The sequence below is a fragment of the Gorilla gorilla genome, chromosome 2, assembly GCF_029281585.2.
Source record: "Gorilla gorilla gorilla isolate KB3781 chromosome 2, NHGRI_mGorGor1-v2.1_pri, whole genome shotgun sequence".
Taxonomy (NCBI): domain Eukaryota; kingdom Metazoa; phylum Chordata; class Mammalia; order Primates; family Hominidae; genus Gorilla; species Gorilla gorilla.
This window is the reverse complement of record NC_086017.1, coordinates 73034592-73051668: the sequence shown is the minus strand read 5'-3', so window position 1 is coordinate 73051668 and position 17077 is coordinate 73034592. Positions and strand designations below refer to the sequence as shown.

The following is a 17077-nucleotide window of genomic DNA, read 5'->3' as shown; positions in this document are numbered from 1 at the left end:
CCTGCCTCAGCCTCTGGAGCAGCTGGGATTACAGGCATCCACCACCACGTCCAGCTAATTTTTTGTATTATTTAGTACAGATAGGGTTTCACCAGATTGGCCTGGCTGGTCTCAAACTCCTGACCTCAGGTGATCCGCCCGCCTTGGCCTCCTAAAGTGCTGGGATTACAGGCATAAGCCACAGCACCCGGCCCAAAGAACACTTTTAAGGAATGAGGCAGTAGCGTCTAGGTAGCATGTGAGAGGATCAGATTCACCTTTAGAAAAGGTCACCTGGACTTCTTTAGTGAATGAATTGGAAGGAGGCAAGAATGATAGGCCACCAACATTCCAAATCATTGATGTCTCAAAATAGTCACCCAGCTTCCAGTTCCCAGCATTGACTGCGACCGGGGTTCAGCACTCGGGTGAGGAACTTGTGGCATCGGCAGATTCAAGGTGATTTGAGCTTTAGCTAGGATGATGGAGGTTGTTTGCAACAACTGTCTGGGCTTCAGGTCCGTGTTAAATCCAACATAGATGACACCACTGGAGACCTTAAGAGACCGTAAGAAGCTGATTGCAGCCCAAGCTGTCATCAATTGTAAAAAGATTATCCTGAAGAAATGGTACACGATTTTTAAGGACCACACAATTCTGGGAGACCATGAAATCCATGATAGGATGGACCTGGAGCTTTATTTTCAATATATTAGAATCCTAATATTTCTGCTGCCCCACTGTCCTCTCTCATCCTCACATCCTCACCCCCAACACTGGTATAGATGCTTGTTTTTAAAAACTCACCCAAGACTTAGATGTGGCAAATATATATGTATTTATATTTATATTTAAAAATTGAAAAAAACAAAGAACCAAAATAGCTACCCAATTAGATCACATTTTTCTTTCCAACTACCATAGATTAAAGAAATCAAATTTTCTGTATTCATTAATACTGGACAGCTGAAACAAACTTTCCCAAACTGTGTTCCAAGAAACCCAAGTTCTGAGAAGTCTGTTTTGGAAAACATTCCATGGTCAAGTAAATTTTGGAAGTTCTAAGTCCCTTGGGAGCTTTCTTCTTTCTTGGGGAGTCAAAACATGTTTTAACATGTTAAAATCTCTAGGAAGTCCTGCGATAAAGAAAGAGCATAGCTCCAATGCTCAAATGTGTTTGATTATGAAATATCCTTGGGCCAAACCCAAACCAAACATAGTTGGGGTTACCTGTTAACATTCTAAAGAATTCACTTTTGAAAATGCAGGGCAGAGAGGTTTTTAAAAATAATCTTTTCATATCCTCACCCCACTTTTGGAGCCAGGAAATTCTACCCAATATTTAGTTTAAATTCTGCTCTGCAATTTTTCTCTTGCCTGTGTTCACGGCCGACTGAGGGATAACTGCTGACAATCTGTGAAGTGATGGTTATTTTGAAGCTCAAATCTCCCTTCCCCTTCTCTTCTCCCATCTGGGCATCATTTGAGAGATCTTCCCTGAAGCAATTCTGCAAGTAGGGTGTGGAGAAAATATTTATGAACCATTTTTAAAACACCACTTTAAAAAACATGGCATATTCAAATGTGATGTGAAACATATATCCCCAAACTTCAAAATGTTGGTCATTATCACCAATACAGAGAATGTTATACCTGGAAAGGAAGCTAGGAGTCATTTGGTTTAAAATGCTCATTTTGCTCATAAATAAACTAAGGTCCAGATAGCCAAAGAGAACGGGCCAAAACCACACAGCTGATCCTATCACACAGCTGGAAGGAGATCAGAGGTGTTCAATCCCAGGCCCACTTTCTTTTGAATATATATTCTGGGGCTTTTTAAAAATTTACTGAACTCCTGGCAGCATTTGAATCTAGATATTAATAGTTAATATAAAGATTATCAAAAAGGCATTCTAACTAATTCAAGAATCTCAACCAGTACATACCTCTTTTTGTGAGTGAAAGTAATGAATTCAGTAGAAAAAAAGGGGGAAGGGTAAATTTGTAAATAGTAAAAATAATAGCCTATAATTCAAGTTTTATGTTCTGGTTATCTCTGTTCCACATACATAATTTTCTTGAAATTATCAAAAAATAATTCCTCTTGACACTTTCATGTATTTATTGTAAATTCTTTATTTTTGGTGTAATTTTTTTTCTTTTAAACAACAAAACATTTTAAAATGTTTTAAACAATAAGATTTTTTTAAATGACTCTGAAAAATATCTCCCTTGGTTTTTGTTTTTTATTCTATCTCCTTCCCTTCCATCAAGTATCTGTAAATATAAAGCAGGTAGAAAGATATTTCCCAATCAGTACCACACATCTAAGGCAGGAAAATCATGTTTTGCTGTCTCCACTCTTTATAGTGTTATCCTACTAGTGATCCTTATTAATGCATTTATGGAAGTAGATTTCAGCTTGCCTTGTCATTGCTGTCTGTCCCACAGAGACACATATTTTGCAGACATGATTCTGTACCTAAGCAGCAGCCTTTCAGACAATGTGAAAGGTAAAGGCAGAAAGAAAGATGGCACCAGTACAGATGACTTTGCCCAGAATGACTTTGAGCTAGGAGAACAAAATATGATGCCTTTGCTGGTGAACACATCTTGCAGACACTTCAAGAAAGGTAATGTTCATGCAACATGGCCCCTTCCCTCAAGACGTATTCTTTATCTTATAATCAACTGAAGAAAAAGTGATCTGTTACAATATTGAAGCATAAACAGGCTAAGGAGAATCTTGAGACAGTTGTTCAGTCCTTATTTCTCTTTTTTAGGGAAGTTTAAAGGATAATTTTGGCTCTATGCTATATTATGCTTAGTAGCTAATTTCAGAACCTAATCCATACAAAATACATTTCCAGGTATAATTTCCAGATTAAACAGGAATGGCACTGCCTGGGTACATCTAGATTTACCTCTCCCCACGCAGCTCTTCTCTGCCCATTTTGCTTCTTTTGTTGAGACAGCCCATTGATATCATTACACTTGGGCTAAACTAAAAACACATCCAGCTCCCAGTATTCTCTCATCTCAGAAAACAGATAAATCTTTTAGAATGCTTAGGGAGCTGGCTTCAAAATGCTGCCACTCCTTTCATGATAGTATCACAAAGAAGTTAGTCAATATCCTTCCTCTAATTCAGGAAACAGCTTGATGTAGGGAAAGATTGAGAAATTAAAAAGAGAAACACCAGTCTATATCATGATCTCACCATGTATTTGCAGAGAAACTTTGGATGAGTTTCTTTATTTTCATGAGTTTCCGTTTCCTCACCTGTAAAATAGGATTGATAAAATGTACTGAAAATGTTGAGAAGAGCAACTGAAGTTTTACAAAATATCCTTCATGGTTTCTGGCACATCAAAGCTCTCAGCCTATACACTTTACCTTCGCTTTTCTGGCTCCTTTTGAATTCAGCATTCAATCCATGGTAACTTCAGAAATCAAATGCCAGCTGTGTGTCTAAAAGAAAGTTCTTTGTGACGATTTAACCTAAAAGAATCTCTCATCCAGAATCTATTTAATATCTAGGGTTCAATGAAATGCCTTTAAAGCAAAGCGTTTGGGGGAAAATACAGAATAGAAAAGAAGAGCACTCCATAGAATGTCATAGTAGGGGCTATGTCCATGCATAAGGACGTAAGATAAAATCAAAATATTCAGTCCAGCAAGTAGGTCACATCAATTCCACTGTTACCTACAGACAAGAAAGTCATGGGGATACTGGACAGACTTGACAGGCAATAAAATGTGATGGTTAACAGCAAGTCAAATACAATTATTTCCAGTTCTGGGTCTGAAATATACTAGCTGCACCATCTTAAGTAAGCCATTGTATTTGTGAGCTTCAATTTTCTGTGTAAGAAAGATAATAGTATCTAATTTATGGGGTTGGTGTTGTGAGTAATAAATATTCTAATTAATACATAGTGCTCTGCACAATATCAGGCAAGGAGCGAATGTTGAATAGATGGAATCAATTATCATTGTTCTTTTTTTTTTTTTCTAAACATTTAAGGTCAAGTCTGAGTCACTTCTAATCAGAGTTTCTGCCCTCCGACACTCAAAAATGCCTAATAGGAACCCAATGATTAGATACAGAAACAAACAAAAGAAGAAGAAAATCCTTATCTCTGATGAATCCTCCCCCTCCATTAAGCAGTCAGGAAATAATGCGCTGAGTACTGGTAGGGTGGGACAAATCCAAGGAAATATTTCCAGCTGTCAAGACATCCACAGTCTATGCCCTGTGGTCATCACACATGAGATGTGAATTTTGTAATTATGCTTATTTCAGCTCAATTGCCGATTTTTCTTCTAGAGAAAAACTAAAGATACTTAGGCTTGTGACCAGTGGGGAAGCTTTTGTCTTCATCCTAACCAACTGGCTGGCCTGACAATAATAGCACTTTTCAATGTCATTCTTTTTGGATATCTAGAAAAGATAGGAATCCTGGATTCCTGGGATAGTTTCCTGGGTAAAACATAAAGTACTTTTTTCAGAGGGTCCTCTAGTTTTTCTTTACTGCACTGGAACGTCAACAGAAAGCTGTAAATCATCAAGATTGAACATCTCAGCCCTCAGTCTAGAGCAGCACAGGGGTTAGCAAATAAGATGAATGTGATATGGAATGAAACCAAAGGGAAGCATTTATAATATTACTGGTTTGTGTGAATATCAGTTGGGAAAGGAATATTTGAGGTAAAAAAATCTAATGAATGAGCTAAAAACCCCAAATGGTTAGCTGTTGCTGATCCTGGACCAGATGTTATAAAATCAATGATGAAAAATATTTTAATCTTTTTACATATTTTTGGCAGGTGTATATGGGTATGCATGTTATTTACATATGTGTGTATGTGTGTGTGTGTGTATATATATATATATATATATATAAATATAATTTGACACATTGGGGAGGCCAGTATAACATGTAATTGAAGTATTGTGGAAATATAGAATTGATTAAATTAAAATTAGAATGCTTCTGGGTTTTGTACACAAATGTTTACTACAGCTTTATTTGTGATTGTCAAAAACTGGAAGCAATCCAAACATATTTCAGCTAGTGATAAAGAAAAGTGGGAAATCCATACAGTGAAATACTAGCCAGCAATAAAAAGAACAAATTAGTAATACCCACAACAACATGAATAAATCTTAAAATCATTAGGCTGTGTGAAAAATGCCTTGAGTCAAAAGGCTGCACACTCTATGAATCCATTCATAGAACTTTCTGGAATAGGCAAAGCTGCAGGGATAGAAAATTGATTGGTGATTTCCAAGGATCAGGAGTGGGAATAGGAGATTGTCCATAAAGGGGCATGAGAATTTGGGAGGAGGTGTTATATATAGAACACCATAGAACTGTATACTAAAATGAACTTCACTGTATATAAATTATATTTCAATAAAAATAATGCCTCTGGGCTCAACAAAATTCCTTGAAGGAATGCAGCTTTAAAGAGCTGAGGTCCCTATCTGAGGCAACCTCATTGGCTAAGTGAGGCCTTATTGAGTTGCTGGCCTACCAGGCCTTAATCGCCTCCATGTGGCCTCAACATACAGCCATGAACATCACTGAAAGCTGCAGCAATACCCTCCTGAAACAGCAACTTTCTCTCACCTTCCACGTTGAGTTCCCCTCTTACCCACCCAGGCCCAAATGAGCACTTCTTGTCTCCATGTCACAGCTTCTTCCCAGACTCAACAGGTGAGTGATGCAGTTCAGATGCTGCCCTGGTTTCTGGGCACTTTCCTCCTTGAGACTTCTCTTAGTCTTTGTATTTCAAAAGCACTGGCAGGAGAAACCAATGCTCCACAATTGCAAACATTTCTAGGACCCTGCCAGGCCTTAGACTCAGCAATTGTTGCAAAAGATCAGCTTCTTTGCCAGAATAAATCACAGGAAGAAAATAAGAGCAGAGTTAAGGATCAGGTGTACAAGAAAGATGAATTCCCAAGGCCACTCAATGAAAAATGTACTAATTAAGACTTAGTGTTAAGTAACAGACATCAATTTGAGGTGGAGAGGTAATATTATACCTCAGCACCTTAGTCCGTGCTTTTTATATATTCCATTCTCCTTCTAGAATTCCCAGGCAATCATCTTCTTTCTCCTACTCCATACAGAAGCAAAATCAAAGACTGAAAAATGCCCCTGGCCTAGCCATGAGGCAGAACTATTTGAAGGCATGTTTTCATCCTCAACAGTGGCTAGTCCAAATTGAGAGGTGCTGTAAATGGAAAAAATACAAACTGTATTTTGAAGACTTGGCACAAACAATGTAAAATATCTCAATTTTATATTGATTTTCATATTGAAATGCTAATCTTTTTGTTATATTGAGTTAAAATATTTTAAAAATTAATTTCACCTTTAAAAAATACTTTTTAATGTGGCCCTAAAAAATTTAAAATTGGCCGGGTGTGGTGGCTCATGCCTGTAATCCCAACACTTTGGGAGGCTGAGGCAGGCGGATCATCGGAGGTCAAGAGTTCAAGACCAGCCTGACCAACATGGAGAAACCCCGTCTCTACTAAAAATACAAAATTAGTCAGGCGTGATGGTGCATGCCTGTAATCCCAGCTACTCAGGAAGGCTGAGGCAGGAGAATCGCTTGAACCCGGGAGGCAGAGGTTGAGGTGAGATGAGATTATGCCACTGTGCTCCAGCCTGGGCAACAAAAGAAAAACTTGGTCTCAAAAAAGAAAAAAAAAAAAAATTAAAGCGTCCAGGTGCGGTGGTTCATGCCTGTAATCCCAGCACTTTGGGAGGCAGAAATTGGGGAGATTCGTGAACTCAGGAGTTTGAGACCAGCCTGGGACAACATGGAGAAACTCATCTCTACAAAAAAATAAAAAAATGAGCCGGGCTTGGTGGCAAACAGCTGTGATCCCTGCTACTTTGGGGGCTGAAGTGGGAGGATCACTTGAGCCTGGGAAATGGAAGTTGCAGTGAGCCGAGATTGTATCAGTGCACTCTAGCCTGGGTGACAGAGTGAAACCCTGTCTCAAAAGGATTAAAATAAATTTAAAATTACCTGTGTGACTCACATTGTATTTATGTTGGGCAGCACAGCTCCATAACCTTGGCAAATTACCAAAGTTCAGTTTTCTTCATTAGTAAATGAAAGTTAAGAACTTAACATGGTGTCTGGATCATAGGGGAGTTTCAGAAATGGTTGAGATTAATATAATTAACACAAAACTATACATTTAAGTAACCGTTTATATGCTGCTCAGGGCATTCAAAAAATTACAAATTATTAAATGCCCATCATATAGAGAAGTGAGTTTAGTTAGAGTAGAGCTAGATTATGTAGTCCAATTACCTGGTTTTATAATTCATTAAAAAGCTTATTCCTTCAAGAGGTCTTATGGGCAAGCATGAGTTATCATCCAAAGAGCATAGTGGTCACAGTGGTTTACATGGATATATGGAATGACTTTATTTGAGGAAGAAAGTCAATTCTCCAGAGTTTGGGCAAATTGGGTATTGAATGGGTATAGGAATGATAGGGACCTGCAGCCCACTCCTCTGAACCATCCACATGTTACAAAATCCTGAAAGAGGAAAGCTACAGAAATCTATGTCCCAAGGAGACTGGTTCTAGATCATGGAGCTTGAAGTCCTCAAGAGCCTCATCCCAAAGCTTGGTATAAAAGGTGGAGCTCAAGAGGACACAACAAGGAGAGGTACACTGATGGAACCAGGCATGCTTCCCCTTTCTCCTGGACAAAATAAATCCAAACATTTTTGTATTATTTCAGGGTAGAAAAAGAAAGTCTCAGCTGGGTGTAGTGGTTCACACCTGTAATCCCAGCATTTTCAGAGGCTAAGGCAGGAGTGACACTTGAGGCTAGGAGTTCAAGACCTGCTTGGGCAACAAAGTGAGTCCTCTTCTCTACAAAACGCTAAAAAAAAAAAAAAAAAAAAAAAAAAAAAAAAAAAAAAAAAATATTAGCTACGCATGGTGGCATGCGCCCATAGTCCCAGATACTCAGGAGGCTGAGGCAGGAGAATCACATGAGCCAAGGAGATGGAGGCTGCAGTGAGCTCTAATCACACCACTGCATTCCAACCTGGGTAACAGAATGATACCCCGTTTAAAAAAAAAGGAGAAAAATAAAACTTCCCCAACTTATCACCTTCCTACCTACCCCCCCACCTCCTCCAAGGAATGACATCAAAATGCCCAAGACCAGATATTGTATCAACCCTGACAAGTGGCCGAATTGGGTTAGAAAAATAAAGGAATGTGATATTTCTTGCACCTTAGGTTTTGTACTATAATTCATGGTAAATTCCAGCTTATAATTTGGTATACTCATGGGAAATTATTTTGGAATGATATACTTGTAAGTGTTTGGTGGTTGTCTCTTGCAATGGGATAGAAATTAGGAAGGGCTTCAATTAGTATTGTGTTACTTTTCCATAGGATTTGAGAAAAGTGCAAATATGCATTGCTTTTGTAATAATAATATCTTATCATTGGGGAAAAATGATAAACCCACAGAAATAGCTCTTTCTATTTAAGTTGTCAGTAATCCTTCAACAACCTCCCAGACTTGAATAAGAGCCCGTTTGTTATTCTCCTGATGGTTCTAGGACTATGTCTCCAGGTGTACTGGAGCTACTGATGAGTCGGTAGCTGCTGCCTATGAAAATTGCCCCTGTCTCTGGCCCCCTCCTAAGTGGCCCCACCCATCAGAGCATTACCTTTTCAAGAGCTAGCCTGAAATGGAGCAACGGGGCTCTCAGCTTCACAAGCTCTTCCTCAAAGCACAGAAGAAATATGCTTTCACAGGCAGTTGTTCAGGTAGCTCAGGTGTCAATTTTTGGGTCATCTGTCCAGAAAGTCTTTCCAGGAATTGTCTGAGGAGTAAGCTCCGTGTTTCTGCTGTATCACCCTGTACCTCTGGCCATATCTGCTCAGGACCTGACACCTAACTCAAAGGAAGGCAAACTGATTTTGTTACCAGGAATTTGTAATTGAAATGAAAAGAGTGGGCCCCAGTGGTCTCAGACATGCAGACTTAGAATTGGAGGCACCGGAGAAAACTTGAAAGCAGAAAAAGAAGACAGCAGCCAGGCAGAGGAAAGCTGAGTGAGAAATAGCAGGGATTGGAATATTAGTCTTTATGGCAAATGGTGCCAAATTCCATTGTTTGCCCAAGGTCCACGGTCTTTGGGTTCTGTGAGGAACCCCTGTGCTTTGTAATAATTTCCTTTATTTTGCTCAAGTGAAGTCTAGTTGTTTTCAGTTGCTTATAATCAAAAGATCCTTAAAAATGTGGGTAAAATGTTCACCTACCCATGGTTTAAGTAATCAAGGAATTCTCACTTAGAAGGGTCTATAAATGGAAAAAATTAGTCTCAGCTTTCTCACATGTAATAATGGTATCCTAATACTCTTCTTCCCTGCCATATTATGAATTTATAGAAAAAAACCTAAGGCTGTTAAGATATTTGCCAGAGATAATGAGCAGTATGATTGTTGTGGTGGTCTGACAACCCTGTGTAGACCATTTAGGTCACCCCCTGTCCTTAGGCTCCCTGGCCAGCCAGAGTTGATGCTACACTAACCCACCTTAATACATCTCCTACAAAGAATAACGGCATTAGACTTCCCAGACTAAAATAAAAATAAACTACACTGTTACTGTCAGGAAACAGAAGGGGGCACCCTAAGAATATTTAGTAGTTGCAAACGGCAGCTCTAACGTCTTTAAATACAATGAATGCTTTCTCTCAAGCACAGAAAGCAAAGCATGGTCAATTTTACAAGTAAAATTTTTCTATGGAGCCACATGACTAAGGGATAAAGATTAAGAGTGCCTAAGTCAATCTCTGAGAAAAAGGTAAAAATTAAAATGAAGCTTCCTATCTCACGTGACAGTATAATAGAAACAAAATATTCCTCCAAACATAACCTAATTTGATTGTCACAATGGTTTAGAGAAAAAGAGTGATCAGAAACTATTGCTTCTATTGACTGAATATGAAGAGAGCGTCAGAGAAGGAAATAATAAAACTAACTTTTATGGAGCAATTTCTATACGCCAAACACGTGCTTTATGAACATGATTTTATGTTCTATAACAACCTAAAAAGTAGGTACTCAAAATTTTCCTCAAACCTCCAGTAACTAAGAAATTCTCTCTCCCAGTCATTTTTAACTAGCAGTTAATCCAGATGGTTTTCTTAGTATTAACAGACCTGAAATAAACAGGAAAGTCATTTACGAAATCATTATTAAATTAAGCAGATGGAATAAAAAAGGAGGCAGGAAAGATGAAGGTAAAATAAGGAATAATATGGGGAAGGATAGAGGAAATGGAGGAAGGAGGGGTGATATGGTTTGGCTGTCTACCCACCCAAATCTCACCTTGAATTGTAATAATCACCACGTGTTCAAGGGCAGGGCTAGGTGAAGATAACTGAATCATGGGGACGGTTTCCCCATACTGTTCTCATGGTAGTGAATAAGTCTCACAAGATCTGATGGTTTTATAAATAGTAGTTCCCCTGCACAAACCATTTTGCCTGCCTCCGTGTAAGATGTCCCTTTGCTCTTCCTTAGTCTTCTGCCATGACTGTGAGGCCTCCCCAACCATGTGGAACTGTGAGTCCATTAAAGCTCTTTCCTTCATAAACTACCCAGTCTCAGGTATGTATTTCTTAGCAGTGTGAGAACAGACTAATGCAAGGGGGGAAGGGAGGAATGGAGAAGAATGAGGGGACAGAGCAGAGCATCAAAGAAAAAGGGATCAGAAGCAGAGGAGTAGGATTGGAAACAAACAAACAAACAAACAAAAACTTCTCCTGAGCTGTCTTTAAAAAACCCTTCATGAATCTGAGTGACCAACCTTTTCTCTATTTTTATACACTCCAACAGTCCAAATATACATATTTCAGAAGCTGCAAAATGGCATCAGACAATGTCAACACAGACTACAATATCCACTTCTAGGAGTGAATGTTTAGGAGGGAAGCAAATGCTGCTATGAGATAGGAGAACAATCGAAGGAGGGATATTGACTTAGCAAGCTCTGAAACCAGCCTTTACTGAAAGGTTTTACTGTCTCCAGCTGTTCCTTAGTTAATGAATATGAAATATTGACTCATGGGTGGCCCCACAGGTAGTTAGGAAAGCAATCTCATTTCAAACCTGTCAGTTGCACAGAGACAGATGAGAGGGTGGGTGGGTGGGGAAGGGAGATGGCCCTTTATCCCTTCCTTTACTTCCAACCACAGCCTTAGACTAAAGTAGATTTTTGGATCTAGATTCTTCCCCCTACTAGGTGGGGCAGGTCCTGAAATAAAGACAAGGTGGGTTGGGGGGTGAGGGCATCTGTTTCCCTGCTTTCTAAATACTTCAGAACAGGAATAAATGTAATCCCAAGGTTTGCTAACCATGGTAGATAAAATATTTTTTAAATGAACTCATGAATTTATTTTAAAGTGTATTTGGAGAAAAATTAACTTGCATATAAAGCCCTCAATTTTGCAAATACTAGAATGAAGCCAAAAGAGACATTTATATTTTTAAAAGTAAAATAGATATGTGAAAGTTAAAAGAAGGCAAAAGCATGCAGAAATAACTATAAATATTGAGGCTAGAGTATGAATGGCTGAAGTCTGAGAAACTATGATTTAGGATATAGCACAGTTAAGCCAAGTAATCATGCTTGATAAAAAATAATTGGTGAACGGATGAGTAGATTAATGGTTGGTTGAGTGAGTGTGTAGATAAATTAGGAGTGTTGAAGTAATGAGGGAATGGGTAGACAAATATATTGGTAGGTGTGTAGATGAATTGGAAGTGTTGAATAGATGGATGAGAATATGAATGGATGGTTGAATAAATGGATGGTTGGACATTTAAATGGTGAAATGTGTCATAAATCAGGAGTGTCCATGTGAGATATACCCTTAAGTTAATTATTTGCTAGTGCAAACTGGGTGCCAGTGGGTTGAAGGAAAATGGAAGTAGAAATGAGCCTGTCTGGTTCTCAACTAGTGCACCTCAATAGTAGGTACAGGGAAATCGCTTCACAGGTGAGCTGGCAACCTATGATTAACTGAAAAGTTTATTTTGCCAATGATCTTAGGATTTCAGCAAAATTGTTAAGAGTGCTGCTTCTGGAGTTATATTTTCCATGTTAAAGTTCCAATTCTTCTATTTACTTGCTGTTGACCTTGGGCAAGTTGCCTTACCTACTCATCCTCAGTGCCCTCAGTTGTAGAATGAGACCAATCAGAACCTGCTCTGAAAGGTAATAGAAAGATATTTGCATATTTTAAGTTTCACTTGTCAGTTTGAATCTTTCAATTTCAGATTAGCATTATTATTCTGTTATTTTTACATTTTAATAATGAAGTTATTTTTAACTCTAATCACTTTTTAATGAACCATTCAATTGAATCATGAACTCCAAAGTGCAATATTAAATTTTTTAAATAGTTGTCTGATAAAAAACTTATTTTGACTTACATACTTGTTTAAAAACATTTTTTTTTAGGCAGGCTCTAAAAAAAAAAACAAAAAAAAAAACAAAAAACTTTTTTTTTAGGCAGGCTCTAAAATTGTTACCAGTCACCCATCCTTGTACTCATGCCTTTGTATAATCCCTTTTCCTTGGATATAGGTTGGACTCAATGACTCAGATCTAATGAGATGTCGCTTCCATGATTAGATTATCAAAAGATTCTGGTTTGCTTTTTGTGCATGTGTTCGTTCTCTCTCTCTCTTTCTCTCTCTCTTTCTCTCTCCCTTTCTCTCTCCCTCCCTCTCTCCCTCCCTCCCTCCCTCTTTCTACTTCTCTCTTTTTAGTTCTTAGAGTCCTTGCTCTTAGGAAAGTAAGTTGCCATGTCCTTGAGCAGCCATGTGGAGAGGTTCACATGGCAAGAAACTAGTATCTCTGGCCAAGAGCCCATAGGACTGAAGACTATCAAAGTGAGTGAGATTGTGGAAATGGACCCTTCCCCAGTCAATAAACTGGGAAAAGTCAAACATCAAGAAAATAATTAAAACAACAGAAGTAAATCCTTGCCTATCAATCATGTCTGATGTAAACCATTTAAATTCTCCAAATAAAAGATATAGACTGACTGAATGGATTTTTTAAAGACCCAACTATATGTTGCCTGCAAGAAACCCACTTTGCCTATAAAGACACACCTAGACTAAAAGTGAAAGGATGCAAAATTATATTCCATGTAAACAGAAACCAAAAGCAAGCAGGATTAGCTATATCAGACAAAATAGATTTTAAGTAAAAATAATAAGGTAAAAGGAGACAAATAAGATTATTATATAATGATAAAGATATCAATTCAGCAAAAGGGTAGAACAATTGCTAATTCTGTGTACCCAATGTAACACCTATATATACAAAGCAAATATTATTAGAGCTAAAGAGATTGCAATACAGTAATTGTTGGGGACTTCAACACCCTACTCACAGCATTAGACAGATCATCTAGACAGAAAATAAACAAGAAGCATCAGACAAACCATACTATAGACCAAATGGACCTAACATTTACAGAACATTTCATCCAACAGCTACAGAATACACATTCTTCTCAGTGGCAGATGGAACATTCTCCATGAGAGACCATGTGGTAGGCTACCAAATGAGTATCCACAAATTTTTAAATATTGAAATCATATCAAATACCTCTCAGACCAAAATAGAATAAAAGTAGAAGTCATTAACAAGAGGAGCTTTGAAAACTGAACAAATAACATGGAAATTAAACAACATGCTCCTGAACAATCAATGGTCAATGAAGAAATTAAGAAGGAAATGTTTAAAAATATATAGAAACAAATTTAAAAAACACAATATACCAAAATCTAAAAGCAGTGCTAATGGGAAATTTTATAGCAATAAACATATAAATCAAAAAAGTAGATTTCAAACAAACAACCTAATGGTGCACCTCAAGGAACTAGAAAAGGAAGAATAAAACATACCTGAAATTAGTAGAAGAAAAGCAGTAGTAAAGATCAGAGCCGAAGTAAATGAAGTGGAGACAAACACACACACACACACACACACACACACACAGATCAACAAAATGAAAGTTTTTTTTTAAAGAGAAACAAAACCAAGAAACTATTAGGTAGACTAAGAAAAAAAGTGAGAAGAACCAAATAAAATCAGAAACAAAAAAAAAAGGAGACATTACAACTGGTGCAACAAAAATACAAAGGATTTTTAGAGATTTCTATGAACAACAATATGCCAACAAATTGGGAAATATAAAGGAAATGGATAAATTCCTGGACACATATAACCAATCAAGACTGAACCAAGTAAAAATAGAAAACCTGAACAAACTAATAATGAGTAACAAGATTTAATCAATAATAAAAGTTTCCCAAAAAAGAAAATCCCAGGACAGGATGGCTGCTGAATTCATTTAAACTTTTAAAGAAGAACTTAAACCAATTATTCTCAAACTATTCTAAAAATATAAAATATAAGATCTTGTCCTTCTAGCCTTTCTTAAAAGAAAATAGAAGAGGAGGGAATTCTTCCTAACTCATTCTATGAGGCCAGCATTAGCATTATCCTGATTCCAAAACAAGGTAAAGACACAGAGAAAAAAAAAAAAAGAAAACTACAGGTCAATATCCCTTATGAATATAGATGCAAAAATTATTAATAAAATACTAGCAAACCAAATCTAACACATCAAAAAGATAATACCCCATACTCAAGTGGCATTTATCCCAGGGATGCAAGGATGGTTCATAATATGCTAGTCAAAAAACTTGATACATCATATCAACTGAATAAAAGGACAAAAACCAAATGATCATTTCAATAGATGCAGAGAAAGCATTTGATAAAATTCAACAGCACTTTGTGATAAAAAACTCTTAACAAATTAAGTACACAAAGAACATTTTCAGCACGTTGAAGGTCTAAAATGACAAGTCCACAGCCAACATCATAGTGAACAAGGAAAAGATAAAAGCTTTCCCTCTAAGATCCAGAACAAGATACCCCATTCTTATTACATAGTACTTATACATAGTATTGGAAGTCTTAGTGAGAGCAATAAGGCAAGAGAACAAAATAAAAGGCATCCAAACTGAGAAAGAGGAAGTCAAATTATCCTTCTTTGCAGACAATATGATCTTATATACAGAAAAACCTAAAGACTCAACCAAAAAAACTATCAGAACTGATAAATGCATTCAGTAAAGTTGCAAGACACAATATCAACATACAAAATTAGTAGCGTTTCTATATTCCAATAAAGAACTAGATGAAATAGATATTAAGAAAGCAATCCAATTTACAATAGCTACAGAAAAGTAAATACAGAGGAATAAATTTAACCAATGAATGGAAAAACTTCCACAATGAAAACTACAAAAAACTGAGTAAAGAAATGGATTAAGACACAAAAAATGGAAAGACATCTCATTTTTATAGACTGGAAGAATTAATATTGTTAAAATGACTGTACTACCCATAGCAGTCTACAGACTCAGTTAAATCACTATCAAAGTACAAATTACATTCTTTACAGAAATAAAAATACAATTCTAAAATCTGTATGGAACTACAAAAGACCCTGAATAGCCAAAGCAATACTGAAAATAAAGAACAAAGCTGAAGGCATCACACTATCTGACTTCAAAATATACTACCAAGAAATGATAATCAAAACAATGTGGTATTGGTATAAAAATAGACACACGTACCACTGAAACAGAATGGAGAACCTATCAATAAATCCACTCATTTTTAGTCAATTGATTTTTGGAAAAGGTGCCAAGATTATACACTGGGGAAAGGATCACCCCTTCAGTAAATTGTTCTGGTAGAACTGGGTATCTATATGAAGAAGAATGGAACTAGACCCTTATATCTTGCTATAGACAAAAGTCTACTCATAATGGATTAAAGACTTAAATGTAACACACAAAACTATAAAACTACTGGTAGAAAACCTAGAGGAAATGTTTCAGGATATTGGTCTAGGCAGGATTTTATGGAAAAGACTTCAAAAGCACAGGCTACAAAAACAAAACTGGACAAATGGGACTGCAACAAAGGAAAAAAGTTCTACTTAGCAAAGGAAACAATAAACAGCGTGAGGAGGTAACCTGTGGAAGAATGGGAGAAAATATTTGCAAACTATTCATTTGATGAAAGCACTAATATCTAGAATATATACAAGGAATTCAACAGCAAAACAAATAAAACAAATAATTTGATTTTAAAATGGACAAATAACCTGAATAGATATTTCTCAAAAGAATACATACAAATGACCAACACGCATATGAAAAAAATGTTCAACATCACTAATCATCATGGAAATGCACATAGAAACCATAATTTGATATCATCTCACCCCCATTAGAATGGTTATTATCAAAAAGAAAAAACAATGCCGGTGGGAAAATTGAATAAAGGAAACCCTTACACAACATTGGTGGGAATGTGAATTAGTATAACCACTATGGAAAATAGCATGGAGCTTCCTCAAAAACCTAAAAATAGAATTACCATATGATCCTGCAATCCCACGACTGAGTATTTATACAAAGGAAATGAATCAGTACATTGAAGCAGTATTTGTACTCTCATGTTTATTGTAGCACCATTCACAACAGCCAAGATATGAAATCGACCTAAGTGTCTACCAATAGATGAATTAATCAAGAATATATGGTATATATACAGAATGGAGTACTATTCAGCCATTAAAAAAGAATGAAATTCTGTCATTCACAACAACATAAATGAGCCTGGAAGACATTATGTTAAGTGACATAAGTCAGGCACAGAGAGATAAAAATACCACATTGTCATTTATATGTGGTTGCCAAAAAGTTGAGTGGATAGGAGTAGAGAGTAGAATTATGTCTATTAGTAGCTAAGAAACGTAGTGGGGAGGGAGGATAGAGGCAGGTTGGTTAATCGGTTCAAAATTATAGCTAGATACAAGGAATATGTCCTAGATTCTATAGCACTGTAGGGTGACTATAGTTAATAATTTATTTTATATTTTCTGCTAGAAGAAGATTTTGAATGTTTCTAACAGAAAGA

The 17077-nt window shown here is 36.9% G+C and overlaps 1 pseudogene; it reads left to right on the top strand.

The window, feature by feature from the left end:
• Positions 1-459: 459 nt before the first annotated feature.
• Positions 460-1137, top strand: LOC134757974 (ubiquitin-like protein 5; annotated as a pseudogene).
• The last annotated feature ends 15940 nt before the right edge of the window (positions 1138-17077 follow it).